At 39.2% G+C, this 13,866-nt stretch overlaps 1 long non-coding RNA gene across 1 annotated transcript; it reads left to right on the top strand.

The window, feature by feature from the left end:
• Positions 1 to 1,241: 1,241 nt before the first annotated feature.
• Positions 1,242 to 13,441, top strand: LOC146433361 (uncharacterized). The gene is made up of 3 exons (XR_014854076.1): positions 1,242 to 1,544; positions 6,554 to 6,625; positions 13,364 to 13,441. It is a non-coding gene; the product is annotated as an uncharacterized LOC146433361 (long non-coding RNA).
• Positions 13,442 to 13,866: the final 425 nt, after the last annotated feature.

The raw sequence follows: 13,866 nt of genomic DNA, 5'->3' as shown, positions 1-13,866 counted from the left end.
ATTTGTAGCCTGAGCCAAAAAATATGAAATAATGAACAGACTGAATATTCTTTAGTGGAAGAAGTGAAACTGGAAGGGAGAAAAGAAACATTTACCAGTGTTGTAATTAATGGACTTAAATAACACCAGGAAAACAGCCAAAGATACTGCTAAAATTAAGCCTGACACAAGGATATTCACAATAATTAGTAAAAAAAATAAACCCTGTAGGGATTAACTAAGTAAATGGAAAGCATTTGCAGGTGGTTTTAGCCCCTACATCAACCATAAGGATGAGTGGCCCTCGTGAAACTATCCTCAAGACAGCAATACTGTGGAGTTAAGGTATGGTGTGGATTCAAATATTTTTACTCTGAAAACAACATAGAGTTTTGGGAATTTTTTTTCTGGTTTTGAAAACTTGGTCCATGATTGCCAATGCAACATGGTGCAGGAGATGATGACACCAGGGCAATGCCATTAATGCACAGCATGAGACAATCCCTGGAGCTTGGGATAGGGAAATTGTGCAGAATATATTACTCTGTAGCTTCAGAGAGTTGGAAATGGTCATGTTGTCACTGAATCTGTGGGAAAAACAAAAACCCTCCGACAACACTTATAATGTTAGAGAGTCAAGGCATTACTTTATTATCTGGCCAGGATGTACCACAGAAATCATCTCATCCACACATAGCCTGGGTGTGCAGAGAGAATCATTCCATGATATATGACTTTTACTGAATTCTTCAGATATTTTATATGGTAAAAATACATAGACAAGCATTGGGTCAGTGTTCATTGGTCTGAAGTTGAGCAAACCCCCAGTATTCAGTCTGTCATTGGGTCTGAATCTTCTCGCCTCTGATGCTGACTAGATTCTTCATTCTTCAGTTTTTCTTATCAGTCTTTTTTCCGGGCCAGGATGTCTTCAGCCCTGCTGGAGGTGGTCTGGGGTTTGTAGATAGCCACTGATGCCCTGCTGATTGCCTTTATCTTTGGGTTACTCCAGTCTGTTGATATGCCGAGTCCACCAGGCCTCACCTGGTAGAACAATGCCCTGGAAGAAACCTAAGATGCCTTTTTTCCCGGGTAAAGATAAGCAGAACTCTTTGACTAAAGCTATACAAAATTTTTAAACTGGTATCTTTTCTGACAATGTGTGCTGTCAGGTTGTGGCTCAGCTGTTTAATGCAGCTGTTGCAGTGATGCTGTGCTGTGGTTTGTCGGTCTGTGCAGGTCTGTCACACACTGATGGACACTCAGTGTCACACCGCGGCCTGCGCCATGCCCTGAGGGACGCACGGCTCACCAGGCCCAGCACCAGACACCTCTGAGAAAACAGTGTCATCGAGGCTTAGCTCTGTGAAAGAGCTCCTTGGTGCTTCAGGGAAGGCTTCCCAGCATCACCTGAGCAAGCCTTTAAACCTTTTTCCAGACAGTTGTTGTCCAAGCTAACAAAGCACCGTGGAATACAAACATCAGTTAGGCGAGCGGCCCTGTGGGTTTGGCCTGTGTTATCTCCCGGTATTCTTCTGCTGACTCTCTGGCCCTTCCTTGTAAAGGTGCCGACATTTATTTATTTATTTGTTTGTTTGTTTATTATTTAACCATTCTGCAGTGCAGCAAGGCCTTGGGTCGTGAGCAGGGCTCATGGTCAGATGGGTTTTGGCCAGGTTACTGAGGCAGGCCTGGAAACAACTGCTGGTCCTGGGCTACAAACATCAGCTCAAATTCCCTGCAGACTTGTGGCAGAAACAGCAGCAGAGCAGCAGGACATGACAGGGAGCTGAGGCAGGGGGGCTGGGTATACATTGAATATACATTGTATGCCTGTGTATCCATGGAAGCTGGACCAGGGTGGCCACAAAACTGCGGGGTGCTTTGCTGGTGGTGGGCAGATGTTCATAGAGGCTTCCACAGTAATCTCCAAAATATCCTGGGTTTAATTTTTGTGTCAGGCTGCTTGCTTCTGCAGAGAACAGTTTATGGTGGAGTTTTGTGTTTACAGAGAACTGTTAGGCTGCCCTTTAAAGTGTTTAAATAATATTGTATCAACATGGTGCAGACTGATATGTATCTTAGCAACTGTGTCAAGTTCACGATGGGCTAAAAATCCAAATGGGAATCAAACAATCTGGAGCTTTAGAGCTTAGAAAGCTGAGAATAAGGAGAAAATTACAAGGTTATTCTGGGCCCCACCAATGCAGCCCTTCAGCTTCACACTGTGCTAATTGTAGGTTAACAAGTACCTTAAAACTGTAATTAAAATGAAAGATACACACAGTATCTCCAAACACTAAAAAACAGAAATGCAAGGAAAAAGAAATTGAAATAACAGAAGTACAATTGAAGTTTGAAGGGAGGGGAATCTATAATGAAGCAAAATACTGTTGCCTGGTTTTATTTGCATTACACATCCCCTGGTTCTTATGTCTGGAAAACTCTGTATTTGAATACTAGGTTGCTTGCTGTATGTTGACCCCAAGTGTATGTGAGCAAGAAAAGGGGTGCAGCTGCTGCTGTGTACAGGAGCAAATACTTGTCATCCACTGTGCAATTGCAAAAAGTCATGCAGCTCTGAGCTGTGCAGAAACCAGCACCTCAGAGAGCTTGCAGGCCTCTGGGTCTGAGACAGGTTAAGTGGGTCATAAATTGTATCAGATCTAGCAACAGTCACTTGGCATCACATTCCAATGATCTACACTCATGGTCACCCCATTTATTGCATGGCTTTTACAAATCATTCCTGAACATAGTGTGTGAGCAATTATTTTTGACTGGAACAGGCTGAGCTGGTCCTGTCTGCAGTACCTGCGCTGGGTCTGCAATGCCCCTTACATCAGAGAATGATGTTTCCTCCATAAAGCACACTTCAGCTTCCAAATGTATCATGCAGTTGTTCAGATTTTCCAGATACACATTTTGACAGAGATCTATGACTCAACTTTGAAAGAAGCTGATATTTAAAAGCATTGTTAGTTAAGCCTTTAAAGTACCTTGAGGATCATTATAGCTCTGAGTTTCTAGTTATCAGGACTTTGACTCACGCCTCTCTGCCAGGATTCTCACAAGGCAGCACTGTGCTTCTTCTGTTCATCTCTTTCCTCTCCAAGAACAGGTCTAAGAGAGACTGAAGGAATAATAATGGCCCAAACCAAAACTGACACAAAGCTTGTTTCAGGTGTGAATGGTTATGACATTGTAATTCTTGAGTGTGCAGGGAAAATCACTGCAGTAAAAACCAGGGAATCTCAAAAAATAGTCTGGACCCCTGAGGTTCCAGGCAGGTTTTGGGAAGCGATGTGTTTTGTGAGAACAAAGCCTTCAGTTTGGCTCATGGAGATTAAAAGATCAGTTTGGTAAGATGGAGCAAGAATGCAGAGTTATTAAAGTTAAAAGGATGTTGAACTTGATTCACCACGTGATGTGAAGAGGGCACAAGGGGTTTATGTGGTTATGCTGCTTCTTGTACCGTGTGAACCTCTGAAGAGTGGAGGTCCCATCTAATCTTAAGTTACTTTGTCCTTCCCAGTTCTTGTGTCATGCCTGCGATGTGAGATTTTGCTGACTCTGCGTGCTCAGTAACTGAATCTGCCAGTTGATGACTTGAACCTTTCCCAGGAATCACAAGGGACAGTCTAAACTTCTCTGCATTTTAAGACACTGGGAGCATTTCACCATATGAACTTGAGGACATCTAGAATATCCCAATATATTGGGGCATTGGAAGAAGCATTAGAGATGGCAAAGAACAGCAACTTCAAAAGTCAAAGGGAAAACTTACTTTTAAGAGTTACTACTTTGGAAGAGGTTAGTTTTTGCTAAAAACATAAAGTATGAAGGTCTAAATAGAAAGGCAGTGAAGTGATTTCTCAAGAATTAATACTCTGTTCCCAACAAATCTTTTAAAACAATTTACTGTGAAATCAATTTCATCAGATGATAAAATCATATGGTTCTTTTCCTTCATGCAAATTCTCTGAAATGAAATGCCTTTTTTGGATGAAATAACCTATTTTTCCATGCGAAAATTTTACAGGAAAGAAAATATTTCCCCCTCAGGAAAACTTTGCCTGAGGAGAGAAAATGAAACTGAGAAGCTCTTTTCCTCTAAATATCTTACTGGGAGGTGAAGATGCTGAGTACCCTGCAGTCTCACTGCCAGTGAAGCAGCCAGTCAATGGAGGTAATAATATCTGGGTGCCTGGATTCTCTCTGCCAGCCTAGGCTGAGTTCAGGTCAATTTTATTCCTGTGAAATTCCCAAGATCCTTTCAAGCAGACAGCAGGAAGAGAAAATTCATTATCCTTCTTCCAAAACAGTCCCTTTTTCCCTAGAATTCCCTGTCAATAAAGGAAAAAAACCTACATTTCTAAGTTTTTGCCCCTCCTAGAAGGAAGAAATCTTTCAAAACTCTATACCCTATTGAAGGAATGGATATGGTTTTCCCAACTATTCTACTTAAGACATTCACTGGATTTTTGTTCAACATGCAGTGGTGATTTTGGAGCAGCACGAGAGGAGTGCTTTGTGGTGAGAAGGAGCACTGTGCCTAATGCAGGTGAAGCTCTGAGTTTTCAGTGGTGCTGGCCACAGGATTGTTGATGTTTCAGGATGAAGGAGGCTGCCTACAAGGGCTCTAATCTCTAGTGGAGCTTCACAGTCAGTATCATATTAAATTCTGACAGCTGTCTAGTGAAACTACTTTTGTTGATCACTCCCTGTTTGTTTTTTTTTCATCTGTTCTCCCTCCCTGCTTATCTTTCCTTTGGTTTATCTTCTCTTGTTTTCTGTCACCTTTCTCATTATGTATCACCCCCTACTTTTCTTTCCATAGAAATTTCCTTATTGGAGGTGGGAGGACAAGAAATTTGTTGTATTCAATCACATTTCCTCCTGATAACAGTATTTTTAACATTCATCATATCTGAAGATACTGTCAAGATATGAAAGAAGGAAAGAACTAGACAGTGACACCAGCATTCCATCTGGTATGGTAAAAAAATGTAAGTGGCACAGCCTGAATGTTTCTGCCAATGATAGTTATAACAACACACACCATCTTAATAATAATGCTCTTCTCTCCCTGAATGACAAAGTAATAATATGAATATGTGTATTTTTCTTTTTATGTAAAATATTGTGATTTAAGGGCCTTGATCCTTTTTCATCTTTTTTATTTGCTCCCTATTCTGGAATTAATTATGTTGATTCCTTGGATTTGATACTCACCTGATACTTTCCAAATAAATAACAAGTCCTTGGACCTCAAATAACAGATCAGACTTTGCTTGAGAAATTCAGAAAGAATTGTTGCACTTACACATTTTTCTAAATCTGCCTGCTCTCCTGCTCAGCTGGTATGAGTTTGATCTTCCTGCAATTTTAAATGAAAATTTTTGGCGATTGACTGTAAAATAATGATTTCCTGAGCAGTATTTCCATTTCAGCAGAGTTTGTTGCTATTTTGTAACAGTAACTTTTTACATCAGGGAAAAAAGGAAACACATCTATTTCCATCCAGGTTGTATGAGAGAAAAAAAACAAACCTGTGTAGCTGACAATCCTTTATTCTGTTTTCAGACACTTTTAGAGAGAGTATTGCAGCTTTATGTAGCCCATGATGCACTAAGATGTCTTTAAGAGCTTGAAAGAAATATTAATTCTCATTTCAGCATTTGTGTTTGACTGTAGATCAGAGCTCTGAGGGGGGTTTTGTCACTTGCCCCTCAATTACAGTATTTGACACATCAGGTACTGCATAGAACTCAGTTGTTCTGTTCCAGAAGAATGTGTTTGTTTGTCTTTCCCAGCTAGTATCCTTTAGCAAAACTGCCACTTTAAATGACTGCTCTGCTCCCAGATGTTGTTTAACATTCAATTCCCCTCCTTTGGCTTGAACCATGTTGCAATGTTCTCATTTGTTTTGAGATTAGCTATGGTTACATTGCTTGACTTCAGCATTTTGAACATTTTGGAGTTAAATAGCATTTAAATCCAAGATTAATCATGTTGGATTTTGCTAATAAAGAAAGAGTTCCATCTACTAAATTTAAAATTACTTTGGATTGAATAGCTTCAAATATTAACAGTAAGAAATTTAAGCTTGAGCCTGCTTAATTCCTGTTGTTTCAAATCAAAACCCTTCCACTTTCTTTACCCTTGCCATCAAATCACAATTCAATAGTTAGAAGAATATTTTGTATGATTGCATTAGTAACAAAGATATAACAAAATGACATTCTACTTTTTCAGCACCTGGAAAACTTTCATTTAAACCTGCCAAAATATGTAATTTTTCATTCCTCCTGAAGTGTTTCAAATGCAAACAAACATGCCAAAACAACACAGCTCTGCTGTCCTGTTGATTACTACTTTGTCCATGCCTGGCTACTGGACAGCCTGTGCTTGACTCATGGGAATTATGTGCTGAAAAAACATTTCTGCACCTTTCTCAATAACAACACTTGGGCTGATGCCTCAAAACAGAAACTACAACAGGAACACGGGCTTCCCTAAATTTCATGGAGACTTAAGATGTGACTAGATATTGTTCTCATCTCATCTCTAGGTTGTGGACAAAACCATGGTGTTCTACTCCCTGGGAAGCACTGGAAGCACATAAGGAGCTACTCTGGAGCTGGTGAGCATCTTTGGGAAGACAGGATTTGTTGTCATGATTCTTTTTTTTTTGTTGAGTGGAAGTCAGATTAGAGGTTCATGTCAAGCAGTTATTTTACAGTGCATTTTGTATCAGTTTTCTCTGGAAACAGTAAATTCTGCCTGAAGCAAATTTATATAAATCATGGCTATGTATTCATTGGGAAATATTTCCCAGTGTTCTTGCAGAAACTGTAAAACTTCACCTTGAGTGAAATCTATGGCCAACCAACACCTTCTCTGAAAATACCTATTGAAGGCACTGCTTCAGGAAGGACAAAACATGTGATATAATGCTACTGCCTTTTCCTTGTCAACATCAACCTTCCTTCACATTAGTCTCTCTTTCAGTTAGAGGGTTTTATGTCCCTGCAGTGAAAAATATCCATGACTAGGAGTATTCTCCTTTTTTTTTAATACTTCCTTTATCGTATGAGTATTTTTCCATTATATCCTATTTTCAGACTTGTTATTTCACCTCCCCTCTCTCTTTCTTTCCAGCATACTGAGTGATTAAGAGAGGAAGGGTAGTAGATTAATTCATGAGAGCAGAGATTTCAAGAGTATATTTGATTCCTATAATGCAGAGTACTTTCATCTCCAATTAAAAGGAATAATGAATGAGTATGTTTTAAACACAAATTCAGTCACCATATTATTTCGTTTTACCTATGCTACTGTGGTTTAAAATTTTCATAGAACACTGGATCTGATAGAAATTCTCCTCTGAATGACTAGGAACAGAGTCTTAAGATACTGTAATTTAAAATTTTTAAAAAATCATTAAAAAATTAATTTTGAGCTAAGACATGGCTCATTTAATATTTTCTGCTTAATTTTAGAAGTTGCTAGGTAATTAGGAAAAAGGTGAAGAAACTTCATTCACTATTGCGTAACTCTTTCTGTAGCTTTTAATGAATTTTCAACATCTACTATACAAACAGATAATTAAGTACTGCATTACTCTAACAAAAACTGTAACTAAGTTCAAGAATCAGTCAAAAATAATAATTTTGCCATGCTTAACAAAAACTAGGAGACATTTTCGTATTTAATTTTTGGTGTTTAGTTGGTGAAACAGAACCAGCACCTTGACCCCAGCAATCCAAGAACGACCGAAAAATTGAGGTAGTAGAAGGTTTGCTGATCTGGAACTTTCCCAGGCAGTTCAGTGTCATTGCTAAACACTCATGCTGTTTATGGATTTCTGGGTACTGACTTTATTCAGAAACTGAAGTGCTCTTAAATTATGTCACACAGAAATAAAGTTGTGTATATATTTATATATACATATATAATTGTGATAGGTATGTGTTTGTACAAAGATGGCGAAGAACTGCATTTGTTTACACTTCCTCTTAATAGTTTTGCTAAACATGCTGTGCATGTGTGGAACTATGAAGCCAAAGTCTCAACTGCTGAGAAATGGTGGCATTGCACCTGTTTGCTTAAGCTTTAGGATGCTCTCAATTCACACAGATGAAATGTTAGGATGGATTTGATATCACAGTCAAATTTTCATAGAAGCTGCACACAGACAATGTGTACAGAGCTGAAATCTGGTCAAAGCAAACTGTAACAACTGAGGGCTGCCTTGGATGCCTTCCACAGTTTGCTTTTCATTGTAGTAGAACTGATTGATCCCAGAGTACAGATGGATTCCTGAGCTCCAGGGGTTAGTTGCATACCAATATTACCCTGGCATTATATCTCAAAAATAATCAGCAGTTTAGTTCTGAATCTTTTTTCTCAGTAGTCCTTTTCCTGGGTTTGTGATAATCCATCTGCCAGAGCCCTAATTTCTATTGTTTTTCAGCTTATCTGAAAAATTTGATTTTCACATCTTTATGTACCACCTGGCTCACAGGAATGAAACTGAATATGAACCACAACAAAGAAAATAGAGTTCGGTTTTTCCCTGACAAAACTTTCTTGTAGATGAAACCCTTCAGTTCCTTAGGGACTAAGTGAATGTTTTTCCTTGTGCTACACTTCATCTTTTATCAAGGCTGGGTTAGTTCTATCATAAATGACTAATCTTATATGTGCTGTTAACAAACTATTTTGAGGAGTACATGAGGGAAGAGAAAAAGTGAGGAGTTAGTACTTCTTTTCCCTGTGTAAGCCTAAATATTTCTTAATTCATGGAATCTAAAATATTATCAATTTTATTTTTTGAATGACTTTACATTCACAGAATATTGAGGACATGCTAACTAAAAATTCTGCATTAAGAAAACTTCAATGCATTGTTATGCTCTCAAAAATCAGGAAACGAAAGTATTTAGATTTTGTGTCTTATCAAATGTGCTGCGTTCATATTGTCATGACAATACAATCTTTAGATTGTAATAATAACAGACTGCATGTAGTACTGCTATTATATCTTATGGGCTCATAGCTGACATCTAAAATGCACATCTAAACTAGAAAACAACTACTCTATTTATTCATTTTTTTAAAATAATTTGGCATTTTCATGTTTCACTTGCATGCTCTGAGAGTTTTCAAACTTCAGGGGAAAAATCTAAGCATGACAGAGAAGCCCTTCCCTGGCAAGGTTGGTTATCTGTCAGTGAAAGCATCCCCTGCACTCTTCCTCTCAGCCCTTGACCAACACATCATGAAGCTAAAAGCAAAGTTTTGTTACAGTCACCCATGCACTTCAGGATAAAAAAGGTGCTATTAGAAAAATATTTGGGAAAAGTCTTTCAGAATTGTGAGTGCTGTTTGTGGAACCTACTATTAGAACTGCAGCATTTACCAGGGTTAGCCACAAAATATCCAACATAACCACAGGTTCTGCCTGCACTTGGAAATGAATGATTGGTGATAAATGGTTGATACAAGTTTACTTAGGAAAGATTTTACTTCATCTTCTGAATTTTATGCTAACAAAGGATCAGCAGAGTTACATTGTGATAAATGTTGGGCTTTGTGTTTGGAGATGACTGATGTTTAAGGCATTATTTTGGACCAGTTCTTTGTGGTTATATTTTCTGTCTCTTGTATTGTTCAAGGGACAGCCATGAAGTGAAAAATTTCTCCAAGTCCCTTCTGCACAATTTTGGCCCAGGAAAAGATGCTGTGTTTAAATTGCATTTAAACCCTGGCCATTAGTGCTGCCAGCCCAGGGTCATGGGCTTCTTTCCTTTCCTGTGTTATATGAATGTTGCCTGCCAAGGACCCCCTGGAATCAGCTACATCCACCTGCTGAGAGCAGCTTTTCCCAGCCACAAAATGTCTACCCATGTGCACTCTAAGATCCCACTATGCAGTGAGAACCTGCTACTAAATAAGTAAACCTAGCTTGTTCTTTTGCAAAGGCTCTATCTAACTCCCTCTTTCATTTAGCACAGATCAGAAGGAAGTCACTTAAATCCGGGGAAATCCAGACTCCCAAGTGAAATGAAATAGACTTGGGATAGGTCTTGTGCAGTAAAAAATATACCTTTTTACTATGCACCCTTGAGGGCTGTAGTAAATACATTTAATGTAGTGTTTTTATGAGCTGAGAACACAGCCTGCTGATTTTTTTTGTCTCTGATTTTTTAAGACTGTATCATATCTGAACTTCTTTCAGTAAGATCTGCTATGATTACTCTGGGGATGTGAAAGCCAAAGCACAGGCTTTATCATAGGGTTTTAAATAAATATTTCCTTTTATTTGTTTGTTTTATTTTGCCTGACTGCTTTTACCACCTGTTTAGCATCTTCTCCCATGATAAACCAATTAGTACCAAAAAGTTAATGAGAGGGGATGCTGAGTTTTGGGACTAACTGGTAAAAATTCCTGGGGAAGGGAGAAATTCCTACTCATAGGAGAAAATCAGGACTTTCATTCACAGGTGGCACGCAATGAAAACCTCGTGAATCTATTGGGGTGTACTTCCCACATCACTGGCAAATTTATATCTTGTGTTGACAGTAACAGGGGAAGCAACAGGAAGCAGTGTGGAAGACAATTAAGTGTTCTTGTTATAGTGGTTTTATTTGGCAGATTTTCTGCCTCTCCACATTTCCCTAACCCATTTCACACTCTCCCTTGACCTTGTCTTAACCTCTGATTCCTCCCAGTCTTGGTCTCTTGCATCTGTTCTTCCTTCCCATATGAATAATCAGCCAGTGAATCCTCTCTCAATGAGAGCCTGGAATTGAGAAGCTGAGGTGTGCAGGGAGCAGCCTCTTGTCCAGATCAGTCTCTGGGCAAGATGGGAAGAGTCTGCAGAGTACTTTGCTGCATTTCCTGTTACTGTGTTTAGACACTTGTTGCATGCATTTTGTAGCTCTTTCTAGTCTCTAGGTTCCACAGAACTCCCTGTATGGTTTCAAGCTTTGGGGATATTCACTGTCTCCTTCCATAGGATGGTTGTGCAGAAGCCAAAGCATGTCCAATCACACTCCAGACTGTGTGGTGGAGCTTCCTGAAGGATAAGTCAACAGTGGCAGAGGAGAATGACTCAGCTGTAGTTTTAACCACTAAGGATTGTACAGTTACATATTTCAGACAAGAAAAATGCTAGAGAGTAAATCAGATGTGTTTTTAAACCACATAGCAGAATGAAAGTGGTGGTTATGATACAAGCTGTTTTATCACCCTAGCAATTTTCCAGAGGTCTCAACTATAATTTTAGTAAATCCAGCTGTGGTGTATAGTAAAAAAAAAAAAAAAAAAAAAAAAAGTTTGGTTTTTTTTTGCTTTTTAAGTTTTTGTTTTCTTTAATTGATTGACTTTTCACACACTGTGAAAGGTCAGGGATGAATGGAAAAGGTTGATTCATTTTTCTCAAAGCTCTACCTGGCTCTTTAAATAAAATATTTTGTTGTTCCCTTGTCCTGAAGCTGGCAATTTTTCTGTAACAATCTGTATCTTGTGGTCTAAATCAGCCTTATTCCAGCGAAGGGAGGCAGGATTGGCATCTTTGAACTAGAGACACAGAAGTAGCAAGGTTGTTCTTTTATAATTCCCAAGCATACTTTTTACAAGCCTGCTCTTTAATTGTGGTGAACACGATGGCCAGCCTCCCTTCAGAGCACTCTTCCAGGGAGCACATCTTTTTATTTTTGGCTGGGGAATGAGAGGGTGGCCTGGCAGGGAGCAGCATTGCTGGAACTCACCCATCCCTGCCAGCAGTAGCTCCCAGATGTTTGTAAGAAGATTTCTGAAGCCCTGATAGTCTAAGAGTATAAGGCAGGCAAGATCTGTTGGCAGAATAGTAGTTTTTATTAGATTGATATTGTGGGAAAAAGATACACTTTCAGGCACTCAGCCTGCCTTCATATCTGAAATTGTGTTCTACATGGCCTACCATGGGCTGATAGGCTCAGTGCCTACCAGCTACTTTGCTTTTTCCCATCTCTTTTTTTCCTGTTTTTCTAATCAAGGCTATTACCTCTTCCTACAAATGCTGGCTCTATAACGTTGAGCCTTCAACATGTAGCAGAAGCTAAACTAGTCTGGATTGCTTCATCACAAACCTAAGGTGGAACAAGTCAGAGGTGGCCCATCCTAAAATGAGGGAGAGTGTGTGTTTCTATCCTCCTAAATCCAGGATTTATTTCTCACTGTTATGTTTGGCCTATGACAATGACCCTGAAGGGTGACAGAAACTGTAACTGATAGAATGAGGTTATTGAGCAATAGGAACCTAGAGAGGTTTGGTAGAACACTCCTTAGCTGCTTGCATACCTTTTGCATAGGTTTGGAGTATTTTTTCCCCTTTCCTTGACACCAGACATTGTTTTACAGCATGACTTGAAGCACCTTCCTCTTAAAAGTGCTAATAGTTTAATCAAAACCTACTAGAAACAGCAACATGCATATTCCAATGATTTCTTAACTTCTGCATATGACTATGTGAATATCCAAAGTATACCTAACAAGTGCAAATAGTATCATTCTTATCGCCTCTTCTTACTCCAAATTTTTACCATATGATTTTTTTCTGAACAGCAAACATAATGGAGTTAACTTTAATTGTTTATGTCTCTAATTTGGCTCTGCAGAAACCTTGTACTGGCATTTGCCAGGTGTTTCTGCTCATGGTCAGCCACTCCTCACTCCAGTATATAACCCTTACCAGGTGAGTAAGAAGTCTCTTGGAAGGTATTTGTTTCCTGGGTCCTTGTTTGGGCCTGTTAAAAGACCTCTCAGTAATTATTAAATGAGTCATGCAATCCTGCTGGATTACAGTGTAAAATGTTACACCTGTAAAATGTTCTGCCAGATAAAACAGTCTCTCAAGTTTAACTGAATGTATCAATGTTAAAGTCAGCTTTGTCTGTGATGAAGTGAAAAGCTTTTCATCAGGTGCAACATTTCTCTGAGTTACATCCACAGCTTGTCACTAAATTAACTGCATGCAGCTGTGATAAAAGTGCCAACCTCAGCACCTGGGTCCACTTTGGAAACCTGGAGTTAGTCCTGTTAAGGACAACGAGGGTCAGCTGTTCTGGCAGTTAGTCTTGTTAAGGACAACGAGGTTCAGCTGCTCTGGGACTGTTGCCTTCACCAGGCACTGCACAAAAGGAGCCCTGAGAAGCCCTGGGGCTGCATTTGGCTTGGTGGGAGAGTGCAGCCAATGTTGGTGCTTTGGAGGTGAGGAGAGCTAGGAAAGTTTTGTGGTATAATTTAGAGTGATATGCCAGAGGTGCTTCTCTAAAATGTCATAAATTAAAAATTTTCCTCTCACTACTAAGATATTTTTCTTTTCTCGTTTAGGGAGGGCAGCAGTTGTTGACTAAGAACCAAGTACAAAGGAGACTTGTCCTAGAGTATTTCCAAGACTGGGAGTAAGGTAAGTTAGAGAACTTTTAAGGTGTCTTCTTGTCTAAAAACCAGTGTTATATACACATAATTGTGTGTGTGTACTTTGGGTTTAGAATTCATAGAGGGGTATATGTAATAATCATCTTGGTGTCTTTTGCTTGGAATATCAGTGGTAATGAAGTCTCCTAGGGAAACAGTTTTTACTACTGTTGTCTGCACTTGCCAGGAGAACACAGAGTTGGGGAGTTTTTGCACATTTCTTGTTGCATCTCACTTATTTTGGTTTAGATCTGTCCATATTCAGTTCAGAGTGCAGAGGATTTTGTAGCTATGTGCTCTCAGCTAAGGTGTGTCCGTTTAACAACATATGTTGCAGATGTAAAAAAACCCCAAAAAACTGTGTCTGAAGAGGAAAGAGTTAAAAAAATAGTGTAGAAAAACAAACTTACTCAATG

The sequence above is a fragment of the Lichenostomus cassidix genome, chromosome 9 (assembly GCF_008360975.1).
Source record: "Lichenostomus cassidix isolate B80296 chromosome 9, HeHo_3.0, whole genome shotgun sequence".
Lineage (NCBI taxonomy): Eukaryota > Metazoa > Chordata > Aves > Passeriformes > Meliphagidae > Lichenostomus > Lichenostomus cassidix.
The sequence above is the reverse complement of the archived record's forward strand: the minus strand, read 5'-3'. Positions and strand labels throughout refer to the sequence as shown.